Source organism: Colius striatus, chromosome 1 (assembly GCF_028858725.1).
Source record: "Colius striatus isolate bColStr4 chromosome 1, bColStr4.1.hap1, whole genome shotgun sequence".
Taxonomy (NCBI): domain Eukaryota; kingdom Metazoa; phylum Chordata; class Aves; order Coliiformes; family Coliidae; genus Colius; species Colius striatus.
In genome coordinates, this window is record NC_084759.1 from 115,540,852 (window position 1) to 115,554,673 (window position 13,822).

The following is a 13,822-nucleotide window of genomic DNA, read 5'->3' on the forward strand; positions in this document are numbered from 1 at the left end:
ATCAGGCCAAAAAAAAAAAGAGTAGATGGCAGTTTTGTTTACAAACCTTTTATTTAAGTTTGGTTTTACTCTGAGCTTTTCCTGTACTGTTATCCAAAACAGCACACTGATCTACCATAAAGCCCCTCCCCTGCTCCACAAGCTCAGAGACCCATGAAGAGCTATCATGTCAAAATTATACTTGAGGTAAACAGTTTGAAAGAAGATATTCCATAGGGAACACAACTGAATTTCTAACTCTTGGGTGCTCTCAGACTCCAGAGTGTACAGGATCTAGCAACAGGGAAGGCAGCTAAGGGGACATTCAGTCTGACCTTGTGATAGTGGTCATTCAAGTCAACTTGGTAGATTATTAACAACAACAAGAAAAGCATTTGTAGAGTTACATCATCGTTTGGAAAAAAGAGTAAAATCACCAAAAGAGCCAACTGCTCAAGCTAAATCATCTGTTCATAAATTCAGTAAAATTATCACTATTGAAACCACAAATGGCACTCACCTTCCTCTATTATTGGAAACATTTTAAAGCTTTTTTTTTTAACATTTTAGTCAGGTACTTATTTGAGGTTTGTGAGCCACACAATTAATTGAGAGGATTTGAACCTGTATGTTGTATCTCCCAGGAGTATGCCCACAACCATTATTCTGAGGTGGTTTTCTCTTGTTTCCTGCTGTTACTGTTTCAATTTGTGTAAAATACTTAAAAGCTCATAAAGAGGGAAAGAAATAACCAGGTAGTGAGAATGACAGCTTTCATGAGTCTAAATGATGAGACATGTATCTGTAAGGATACTCACCTCTAGCAGCCTGTGGAACGCTAGGGCAATTACCTGAAAGGTAAGCACTTTGAATTTTGAATCCTTGGGGATTGACTTTGGCACAGTGATTAAACCACAAAAAACTTAATTGAAAGAATGTAATATCAACACTGCCTTTTTCAAAAGGCTCTAAATTTTGCATTTCTCATATTAAAAAAAAAAGCAAACATATTTCAGGAGGAAAACTTAGATATTGCTACTGGAAACAATAACAAATGAACAGTAAAATCTAATAAAGGGCAAGACTTACAAGGAGCAGATGAAGTCACTTGGCTTGTTCAGCTTAGAGAAGACTGAGAGATGGCCTTGTTGCAGTATACAATTTCCTCAAGGAGAGTAGCAGAGGGGGAGATGCTGATCTCCTCTCTGGTGACCAACAATAGGACAAAAGCAAATGGAATGAAGCTACATCAGAGGATGTTCAGGTTGGATGTTAGGAAAAGTTTACTTACTGAGAGGGTCGTCGATCACTGGAACAGGCTTTACAGGAAGGTCGTGATGGCACAAAGCCTGTCAGAGTTTAAGGAGCATCTGGACAATGCTCTTAGTCATATATTTTAGTTTTTGGTAGTCTTGGGAGAAACAGGGAGTTGGACTCAATGATCCTTATGGATCCCTTCCAACTCAAGATATTCTGTGATTCTATGATCTATAGTTTCTTTAAAATTTTATGTTAAATAGTTCTCTACTTCATGCTATACAATTACTTCTATTAATTACATTTGGCTTATTAATAAGAAGATTTAAATTATTTCCATAACCATGCAATAAGTGGGTCATTTGTCTTAGATGAACTACCAGATAATATAAAAAGATCAATATTTCAATTCTTCATGATATTGATATCAAAACAAGATTAAATCTTTTGGACACAATTGGTTTGGCTTGTTCAGCTTGGAGAAGAGAAGTATGAGGGGTCAGACACACCAAATCCCTTACACATTAAAATGCCTGCATTAACACTCATGCAAGGACTCCCAGCTGGAGCTTTGAAACGAGGCCTCTCAGAACTTAAACTGCAGGGCATATATTATTTGGTCCTAACTGAATTTATTGGAAATAAATGCTTCAAGATCTCTTTATAACAATAATTAAAACACAAACAAAACACCACCAGACAGACCCACAACTCAACTATGAAGCAATTTCCAGTGCAGAAAATGTCACTGAAACACAGTATTCACTGCTGGACATTTCTTTCCAATCATAACAGGGAATGTCAATCACCAAGTACTCTTACAAACTCCTTTGATTTAGGGGCATGTTGTGGCTGTACAGATGGGTGTGTTTTATTCTCATCTGTCACACAGCTGATAGGTCTTTTCCTTGGTCTGACCTTTCACTTGTGCCAAGATGTACACCAGTCTCCAAAGGTAAATTCACAAATATTAAATGTGGAGCCGTCATAGTCCATCTAAAATGCCAACAGCACAGCTCTGGAAAACCTGTCTTTAAAAGAGATCATCAAAACTTTAACCTTCTTGCAACCCGTCCAGCTTGTCCCTCCCCTGTACAATTTAAATGTAGCCCCAAAATATTAGGATTCATGGAAAATTTCCTTCCATCTCCAGAGACAAGGTATTAGGGATTGACAAGAATCAATTTCTGTAATGCTACTTGACACATAGATAGTAGGTCTTTCTCTCTAACTGTGAAGCAGTCAGTTGTCTGTAACTTGAGATCCCAGCACCAGGAATGGCTGTAAAGTTTTACCAGAATAGCAAGCATCCTGCGGTGCTGCCAGTGAGGAGGTCAAGGCTGTTAGAAGTCAGAGATCTCCTAGAGAGGAAGTTGTCAGATGTTTAGCTAAAAACACCACCCTTCCTTAAATCCAGCCAAGACTTTTATTCTGCTTCCTGCTCCTTGTTCTGCTCTTTTACAAACCCAAACTGTGCTGCTTAGGATTTATGCTCCCATGATCCAATAAAACTGATTAGGAACATGACACATTTTGAGCTGACATTTGCAGAAAGCAAAAGAAAAAACTTCATTGCATTGAACAATAATCCAGAGAAAAATTAATAGAAACTACAAAACTAAGTTAGGCAATTTAAAGACTCAAGATATTAAAACATCCTTTGTAACATATCTCTCATATGAGCAAATGATAATGTCAAGCAACAATCAGCTGCTCAGTAGTGACAGCTTTTGTTGTTTTTATTCACTATCTACACATTTGATAGGATGTTTAATTACTGCATATTTTCTCTAATTAAATGCTACTCTGAAAAATAAAATGACAATTCTTAGAAAAATACTTTTTTTAGTGGAAGTCTCTCTATCTGTTTCTATGGCAGAGTCATCAGGAAGGCTCTGCAGGCTGAAGGCAAACTTTGTAGTAAAATTAAACAAAAGAAAACAAAAAAATAACCCTCCAAACCCAACCCCAACTCCAAACAAGAGACAGAGCTCACAGCAGTCACTGATAAGGCCACTCCTGACTTCAGACTGTGAACTCAGCTATAGGTACTGCACTTTGAGCTACTGGTTACTCCTCAACACTTTTCTCTCTCCCTCAGATCGCACTTTTGAACAACTGTGGAAGCCTCATTCTTTTACCTCTAGAGAACTGGATTCCTCCAATCAGCCTCCAACTACATCAAACTCTAGCAGTCTGTATTTTTGGACTGAATGAATACCCGTATCTATTGAAACTGGAAATGTATTCAAAGTAAGTAATTTGCATGAGTTGATCACTAAAAATGTAAGGGTAAAGAAGCAAAGAAACCATAAGCTTTGCCATTATTTCATGTCCATATAGCTGGATAATCCTTCCAAACTTACATACATTAACTTCAAAATGCTCTCTAATGCACCTTTTTTTTTTATGATATCCTAACACACACGAAGTGGACAATAAGCTTTGTAGGACCTGGCTCAAGTTCTGAGTTTTCCTACTGTTTGGGAAAAAGCACAACTATCACGATGCAGAAAGATATTTTGCTTTTCTTTTTAAAAAGAAAGCAGACACAACAAGAGATACTTAACAAGAGATAAACAAGAGAAATATAACTTTCACAGCCAGAATACTGTTAAAATATTTTAACAGCATTTGTGTTCAAATGCTAGCAGTGCAAGTTCATATCTAATATGCCCAGAAAAAAAAAAGTAGTGACGGGAAAACTTTTAAAAATATCTCCTCATTCCTAAATCAAGAAAAGTGTCTTCTGTGGGAAAAGATGAAAGAAAAGCTCTGGGACTAGTTCTGGATAGCAAAAATGTAGCCCGCAAGCTCCTTGCAATGAATGCCAATGGCTTCAAATTAGTGCCCATTTAGATCCCTTTTTTGTATGCAGTGTACTAGGGACTGAATGGAGAGCACATCTCTTTCACATAGGTTACAAACAGCCATCACTAATGACATTTGGTTCCCTCCCACCTGCTCTACTTTCTAAACGTGACCCTCTGATGAAAGACTGGCCTCCAGCAGCAATTCTCTGAGCCATATCATTCCTTCACAGCCTTCAATTTATATTCAAGTCATGAACATGACACTTCTTTTGTTAGCTTTTGATTTTCATCTCCTGTTTTGTGCATTAATCCCCGTAACAAAAGCTGTCATTGTCATAGGTGCTGTAGAAATCAGTAAAATTAATAAATAGTTGGCATAATATTTAAATACTCTCCCCTATCAGGATGAGTACGTTACTGAATTTGTGCTATATGGAACAGATGACAGTAGAAATAGTTATAATAGATCACTTTGACAATTTCAGATTTACATAATGGATTCATCCACTTTGTGTATTAGGTTTGCGTACATTCTCTCTGCATGCCAAACATGCCTATTACCTTTAAATTATTTGCTTTGAATGGTATATGCAGCTACATAAAGTATATTTCTTTACAGACTGTAACTTTAAACATACTAATACATGTCTCTTAAAATACAGGTTTATGTGTTAGGTGCAAACAAAGTAAATTTATGTACCTGTTTAGTAATTTTATCACATGTTTTCATTTAATTCACATCAGCTGACTTTTTTTAATACTGTCAATCCTTTTTTAGATTTATAAAGCATCATTATTAGCAAACAAAGGTACTGCAGAACTGTGCCTACAAAGTTGATACTTTTTCCAGTCTGTTCACAACAGATCACGAGTGTATTTATTACCAAAAAAAAAAAAAGTCTAGTTTATTCTAGTTTTCCAGTCCAATTCCATGGATACAAAGAGCAAAAGCAGCAGAAGAGGACAAAAAGGGCCAAATATCAAACACGAGATAATCCCCTCCACAAACACAGACTTTGTGAAGGCAGCCTCGCTGCTGCCTTCTGAGGTCTTCTCATTTGGGAGGATGTGCCATTAAAGTTCTAGGTATGAGTGGCATATAACTTTGGAAAGAGCTTGCACATCTTCCCAACAAGACATATAGCTCTGAAAAAAGCCCAATTCTAGTAGTACGGGGGTCTTAAAAGAACATTTCTGCTTTATCACCCAAACTGAATCTCAGCACAGGGACAGTCTGCTGAGGGACAACTGGAGGGTGGGGTACTCACAACCCCGTCAATGCTCTTCAACCTTGCAGGATGGGCATCTCTAGAATAAGGCCACCAAGCAGACCCTTCTAGGTCTATGGGATTTCAGTAGATAGCTCCAAGACAGTTCAGTGAACCTTTGGACCACTTCTAACATTCTCCTACAAATGTCTTAGCTGATGGATTTTTGTCAGACTTGCTATAGTTACAGGACTTGGGGAATGTAACTTGACTGTATGCTCTGGAAACATGAGTATTTGTCTCTCTGACAAAATAACGTGAATTTTCAGTCCACATGAAGTTCTAAAAAGCAAAATTTCCCATGATCTGGAAATTCTCTCTTTTGTCCAGGAATAATATAGTATCATTTATTACATGTGTATATCACCAAAGAATTAAAGTAATTTCTCTATATCTGCTACTACTTAGACGTCTATTTCTGAAAAGACAGATGTATTTTTACCTTTGGAAGGACTTTATAATACTGCTGGATGATTTAAGCTCCTATCTTTCATGTTTTTTTTCCCATCAGTACTTCAAAAAGAAGGAAAAATGTTACCATTCATATTTCCAATGTTAAGGACAAGATGCTAGAGGCAAAACAGGAAGGTTGTCACAATGAAACCAACTGAAGATGGGCAGTTTTGAAGTCAAATTGTTTAGATCAAGACATTTAAACTCTGTCTCTGTTGTATAACCTTAAACATTTTGCTGAATTATGAGTATGAGATCATGTATAGTCTGTTGTTGCTTTGTATGGTTTGAGGAATGAGACTAATTTGCAAATTAAAAGAGGTACTTTACGATAATTAAAGCCTCAGATAACCCATAGTTTGGATATATTAGCATTTCTTTTTTTTGCAAGGTGGAATATATTGCCACCATTGAGCTAAACCACAAGCAATGCCTGCCAGCAATGTGTAGTTAACAGCTCTAAATAGTAACTGTAATTTATTTGATTTTATAAAGTAAGTTTGTAAATAAAATCAAACCTGCAATTAGCCATTTCAACATTCACTCCTATTTTTTTTTTTTTCAATAGGGCAAAACACAATAATAGTTTATACATGCTTCCAATTGTCAAGGTAAATGTTCTCATCACATTAACATAAGTTGTTTTCTCCTTATCACATGGCTCCTTAGACTTCTGATGCACCCTCACACAAATACTTACATACGGAAATACACATACATCATCACTCAAGGATGACTTGCAAGTTCACATTTTCTTAACCAAATATTGGTTATAATCATATTTCTCAGAACCCAGGTAGCCTTCCATTTAAAGGGATCCTAATTCTGTTTGATTCTGGTTTGGTGGTATTCATTAATTAAATACTTTATAATTATACTTTCAGGGTGATTCTATGGGGCTGCATGTCTGTAAATGAGAAACTAATAATGTACAATTTAAAAATAGAAAATTCAAATACACAACAAATCTGGCAGCACATTCTCTCTCTTTGAAAAGTCCTAGGGGATGGCTACACTGCAAACCACCAGTGGGCTTTTCTTTGTTCATTCTGCCGTTTTTTCTAAGAGGGATGTGTATTTTTGCTGCCTAATGCTGCCAGGTAGTAACACATTCTCCAAATACCTGCCTGTTGGCATATTTCCCTAATAGAGTAGTGTTGTTTGGTCTTTTCCCATTTAATCTTAAAGTAGTCAAAACCTTTTGAGATCATCAAGTCATGCCATCTTTTAATTTACTAAAGCATATTGTGCTTACTGCCTCACGAAGAGTCTTTGATTAACAGGAAGACTTAAATTACTCATTGTTTAAAGCTCTTTATAGAGCTAAAAACATAATCCTATAAACTTGATAATTTTTATTACCTTTTCTCTGTTACTTACAGTCAATTGCAAGTCTTGAGCTGGATATTTGTAACTTAACCCAAAAGTTATACTTCAGGACTGAAAAAAATATAATGTTCTCTTGAACAAGCTTTTTGTGTAGGAAACAATTGACTTGCTCTTTTATTTTTTTTTCCCCTTACGAAGCATGATTCTTGGAATTGGTAGAAAGAGTAACTACAGCAACTAACAAGACCTGAGCATTCAGAAGGTAAGAGATGGCTGTCTACTCCTCCACTGTGAAAAAAGTTTCAAATCACTTTCAAAAGTAAGACCAGAAAAGGAAAAGATAAGATGGGGTGGAGGGAACCAAAGCATGAGCTGCAAAGTAATCAAATCACTTAAGCGAGAAGTGATGAGGGTGTTTTAGGAAAGTAACACTGCTGAATCCCATCTTCCATACTAGACCTTACTCTTTTATAGTCAGATTACTGTGCACAGCAAGCTGTCTTGGCTCCTGGGCTTTCCCTTTGTCTCTGCTATGATTATTACGATAGATATTCCTTTCTGCTGTTCTTACTCTCTGCTGTGCTGTCTCCTTCATGCACTCACTGTTTCTCTTTCTGCCTCTTACTATTTGCTCAGGCTTTCAAACTCTCTGTGACAGCATTCACAGAACAAAAGGTTGCCATTACATTTATCCCTATTTATCCTCCTTTGATGCTGAATTGAATTTTGTTCTGCAAGCGTGAAGAAAGCTAGATTTGTCATTGTCTTCATCATCTCTATTTTACCTAAATCACCCTGAACACAAGTGTAATTTATTTCCTAAATTTATCAAAATCCTTTCCAACCAAAAACTTCTCACCAAACCCTTCCTCTGTTATTTTTCTAGTGAAGAAAATTAGATAAATGCAGATATGTTTGTTTCCAAAATGTCTATAGACATTTTTCTCTTGTACCATAAGAGCCTCCTGGGAGGCAGAAAGTGACCAATTATCCAGCTATGTATAAAGGTAATGAAGAAAAGAAAGTCACATAATAAAACTAAATTATCATCATGTTTTGTTTCTTACTTCACATAGAAAGTATAAAAAAAATCCATAGGTAGGAATCAGTATCACTTTAAGTCTAGTTGTTTAGAAAGAGCATCAAAAGGCTGAAGAGGGTTCAGCTTATAAACCACTTTTGCCAGTCCATTGTATCAACTCCAACAGTCAGAGCCGATAACCATCATTATATTTTTGATAGTTGGGCTGCAAGTTCTCTTCAGACTAGCACTAAATAAGAAATGTGTGTTGTAAAGATACTACATATGCAACAAAACTAGATTGTTTCTGTCTTCCCATAAAATTGATTCAGTGACAAGAAACTCTGAAATCTTCCACAGAGAATCATTAGCAAGATATATTTATCCCTGCTTCTATTTTTTCAAGAAATCAGAATGCCACCATATCTCAGAATGCTGCAGTCCCATCAGTGCCATATGTATGATACTCTCTTCACAGTATGCACTCATGTAACTTTTACAAAATGGTAGTTAATTGTAACCTCTATGCCTCTGGGGCAATAAAATAGCTCACTCAATTTTGTAGAAAAGTATACTGAGACTAAGCTAAATCAGTTGTCCAAAATCACCGCTGGTAAGAATCCAAAACTCTTCACGTTTTATGACATATATGCTTAAACTGAGAAAGTTGGTGCCATCAAGCTCACAAGGAAGCTATGTAATGGTATCACCAAAATTTCTGTCACTAAAGTGACAAGGAGAAAGACTATTTTCTCCCAGTGGCAGCCCTCATACTGAGACTAGAGTAACTATCATATTCCCAAATGAACGACCAAATCCATCTGTATCAGCAGGATTTCACAAGTAAATCATGAAACATATAATGAAGAGTTCACAGAGAATAGAAAATAAATATACATTGAACTGTATGTGACAGAGGTGCCACAACACATTCAGGGCTATCATTGTGCTATTGTTCATCCTCTCCAGAAACAGAGAAAGCAGAAGGTGCAGAAGATGTTATGTTAAGCTGGTCACTATTGTTTCCATTCTGAGAAAGCTATATATTTGATTATGGAAAAAGGGTTTCTCTCAGCTAGGAAGGACTATCTATCAGCTACTCAAAGTTTACATTCAAAGATAGTCTCACCAATTAATTCTCTGTGCTCTACTTCCCTTTTCTTGGCAGTGAAAAATGAGAGCCCAGCACATGCTGTTTGCCAGCATTAAGCAGCTTTTCAAAAACAAGCTTCAGGCTTGGATATGTCAAAGAGACAATGCTAATAGCACAGGATCAATGACTTCCTTGTGACTCAGGGCAGAGGTCAAATCTATACACTCTGCAAATTTTGACACAGCCTCTGGTTGCTGAAGATCTGCTAACAGACTCCACTAGCACAGGCAACGTATGTCTCCTATCACTTCAATTATGGATCTCAAACAGGATCTTAAACATACCAGATGCTTTTTTTGCCCCTGAGCCATATATCTACTGAGTTCCAAGATCGATGCAGATGCCCTCCCTCAATTTCAGTTGCTAAAAGTGATCTCCTTAAGAAACAATACAAGACTCCAGTCCTTAATGTTGCTTGCTGCATCCCTCTTCTCTACAGGGAAATATGTTTGAATAACATACAGCTCAGAGAAAAGTTTAGACTGAGCCCTATGTTTTGCCCTTGTCAAGAATAAAGGAAAAGATTTCTCTATCATTGCAGAGATGAGAGTGTTTTCAAATTAGGCCAGTCACAGGCCTGCTGTGTTGACATCAGAACAGGAATTCAGTGTACTTGCAGTACATTAGGAGGCATCATTGGTAACAAACTAGGTCTCTCTAATACGTTAGAAATTAGGCAGCTGCAGTAAACAGCTCTCTCTGCAAAAAAACTGGCAACAAGTTTGAGGATCCTGTTCAGTTTTTCAATATCACTAGACATCTAACAGCAAAGCTTTCTCTCATTCTTTGATCAAAGGCAAAAAATTGTAGTGTGGTTAATTGGGTTGGGCTGTACTTTATCCAATTTCCTACTTTGACTTTACACAATGTATTTCTACAAATCCTTGGCATATAAATTAAAAATCCAATCTCTGACCAAATCAACAACCTTATTCAACACACAAAGAAACCATTCACAAAATGGAACATCCTTTTCTCAGCTCCTACTAAACAACAATCCCACTCTATATCCTACACAAAATCCTCAAATTTTGTTCAAACTTCATCCTTCTCCAAAGCTGAAAGCGAGCCCCATTTCATACTCTAAAGATCCACACATTCAGATGAATGTGATAAACGAGCACAGTTTGAAATGGCTCTGCTTGTTTTATGAATGTACTAAAGGCAATGTATCGTCTCATTATACCAGTGAAGAAATGCAGTAATAACAAAGAATATTCTCCTTACATTTAATTGCTGGTTTGGTCCCCGTCTGGCAGTAGTCATGTGTTTTACTCTACAGAAATATTACCTTCTATGGGAATATAAATGTTTTATTGGATCATGACCTCAAAATATTAGGCAACAGCCACAAAGAGTATGAAAGATTATTCATAGATTTAGATGAACATGGGTTTCTTGCTTTGTGTAAGTCTGAATTGCACACATCCAAAGGGAGCTGTTCAGTTTAGAGACTCGTAAAGCTCAATTTAAAAATTATATCATAATTTTTGAACTAACAACAAAGGGAAATCATAACACCTGTAATTTATTGTATAGCTAAACCAATTAAATATGCAGCATAGTTAAACTGGGAAAGAATAAAAGAGTCTTTGAATAAGAAAGCTTATTGCAAGAAACAGGTCTCAGTTCAGAGCAGACCTTCACACTCTAGCTATAAACTCTCAAAAATGGCACTCAAAAAGAGGAATGATGTCATACTAGTATCTCTTTAATGCATTCTCTCAGCCACTGCCATAATATCTCACTCTTAAGATAGAGCAGAGTCAGTAATATCTTATGTGTTGCACAATACCTACTTACATATAAGAAACCTAATAGAAGTGTAAGAGATTAAATCAAATTGCCATGAAACCACTAAGAAGAATTTTCCTTTCTGGTAGTATTTGTGTTTTGTGGCAGTGCTCTGAAGCCTCAGCTTTGGACTGCAATCCTATCATAACATCAGAGAATAAGCAGTGGTAACGTGGTGTTTTTGAATTTCATGCACCACTACTAAGAGAGAATCCTTAAGAAAACAGCCCATCATTACATAGCAACATAGAAAAATCATCTGCTGACAGGCACTAATCCAACCAAAGCTTTTAGTTGTATAATAAACTTTTATTCAACTGAATTAGGGAAGTGTATGGCTAAAAGAGTGAAGGCACTGAAATAGTTAGTCAAGTAAGCATTGGAAGAACTAAGAAACCAGATTTACTTCTTTTTATCCTAAACAAGAGAGCTGGGGGTGGGGAAAAAAAGAAAAAAAAGAGATAGAGACAGAGACACTAGTTATGATTACAAAAACCACCAAAAATTGTCTTCAAAAGGCCACATAATACAACAACTTACTACAGTGGTATAAAAGAATCTAAACTTTAGAGTTAACATGTTAAATTGATCTGTTGGGGGGAAAAAAATGCAAATACTAGAACAGTACAGTTTTTTAAAGCCTTACAAAATGTTTGGTTTAGAACGGCACAAAGAATAGAACAAGATCTGGGGTTATCATTTACATTTTGTATCTTCAAAGTATACATAATGTTATTTTTAAGTTAAGACAGAGAAAACAGTATTTATCATCTTTTTCCTTCTCCTGGAGGAACAAGTAAATGTTAACAGCCCAAGTTCAGAGAGTTGCACAATTCCTGTCTGTTGGCAGATAATTCAAAACATGTACCTCAGCAGACAGTGGTTTCTAGACACCTGCTTTGTATCAGAGATGTTTGTGGTACTTCTGGTATTCTGTGTGGTATTATAAGCAGATGAAACATAACATGAAATAAAGTGATGTAAAAGTAGTATTAAAAGACAGATAGACTTTCCTGGGAATGGGACAGACACTATCCATTTTGTTAGGAGACCCCTGATGTGAAATGGAGGCAAAGGCAATCAGGATATTGCAGTAAGAGGAAGACAAAAGAACTGGAGATATTGTACTGACTATTCAACTTCTGAAACTTTTTTTTTACCACAATGAGAATTAATAAAAAAGAAATTAATTCTGTGCCAGTAGAGTAGAAGCCAACAACAAAATATCTGAAACTGTTTTCTTCACAGTCCTCTAGATCATTCTAAAGCTAATCACAAACAATAAACATTGCACATTTATTTGACATTCTCTTTACAGTTTGACACTTGAAACAGGTTCTCAAAAGTCAGTGAAAAGTCTTGCTCATGCAAGAGCGGTACCAAGACACAGGACAGACTACTGATATGGTAGATGCTCCATTATTCGCCTGTTGGGATGGGAGAAATCTGACAATAGCTGGCCTTGTAGACCAGTTGTCTGGCAGAAGCACTCTGCCCAGAATACATTGGTGCCAAGCACCTGTCTGTGAGAGGTATTATTTTCCTAGGAGCTCTAAGAACATTTCTGTTCAGATCAATATGTGAGTCACTACTTGCTTCTGGGCTGACCTATAAATGCCCAATATGTTCTTCATGAATATTTACTGATTCAGAGTTAAGTATTTATATCCTAGTCATATTCTTGTACAACAGTCTTTTCTGTACTTACTTTCCTCTCCATTATCAGTGCTTGAACTGAGGTGAAGTAGAGATTAGACACACTGATAGGCAGTTTGGACACCTCTATATGCCATGGATGCACTAAAACCATATTCAAGGACTGAGTGCTAAAGAATTCATCCTATCTTTAGTTAACTCAAAAGCTTTTATGGATGCAGCTTTTCCCAATTAAAAAAATCAGATGTCTTTATTGAAAACATCAGTACATGTTCCAAACATGGACTAAGTTTTGAGCAGCAAAACTTGACACAAATCTATGCCAAAATTCTGGATTTTGGTAGCAAGTTTAAAAGATCAAACTCAAAAGCCTAATAAAAACTCTAGTACAAGTTTATGTGATTCAATACACACTGTAACTTTGGTAGAAAATCTGGGGAAGCATGGAAATCAAGAATTGACAATACTGGTCTTGCAGCAAGTTAAAGAATTTTCTGGCTAATTGTTTCCAACCACAAAGAAGCATAAGTGAACCAAGTACATTTATAGCCTGTGACTCACTCAGGAACATGAGTTTTCAGAAGCAGCAGAAATTTTAAAAAGCACATCAAAATTAAAGAAATACTCATGTTTCTTTGATATATAAATTCACAAAATATATATAAATGTGAATTATTGTCTCAACCCTGTGGAACCGCATAGATTTGCACAACTGGCTAAATAAGAGGGTTTACACAAATTTCTAATGAGAAGAGCTCTGTTATTTTTTTCATTTGAAAGAAAACTAATAAAATTTAGTTCATATATACTCTACACCCTGTAAATTTTTTTAATGTTTCCTCATCTGTCTGGAAAATATATGATCTGTAGATCCAATATTGTTTAAAAGCTTGTGCTCTTTTAAGTGATGAATCCAGAGAGTTTTCTTCCAAGCAATCCACGTAACAATACAGACATCAGACTCGGTATTATGTTTAACTTAAAGTTTAAATTGACTTGGGTCTTATGTCCAACTCAACTAAATCAGAAACTGTGATCATTTCCCTGTATGTATTTGAAATATAAGCTTGGTAAATGGATGCTTTACAGTATTGTATTC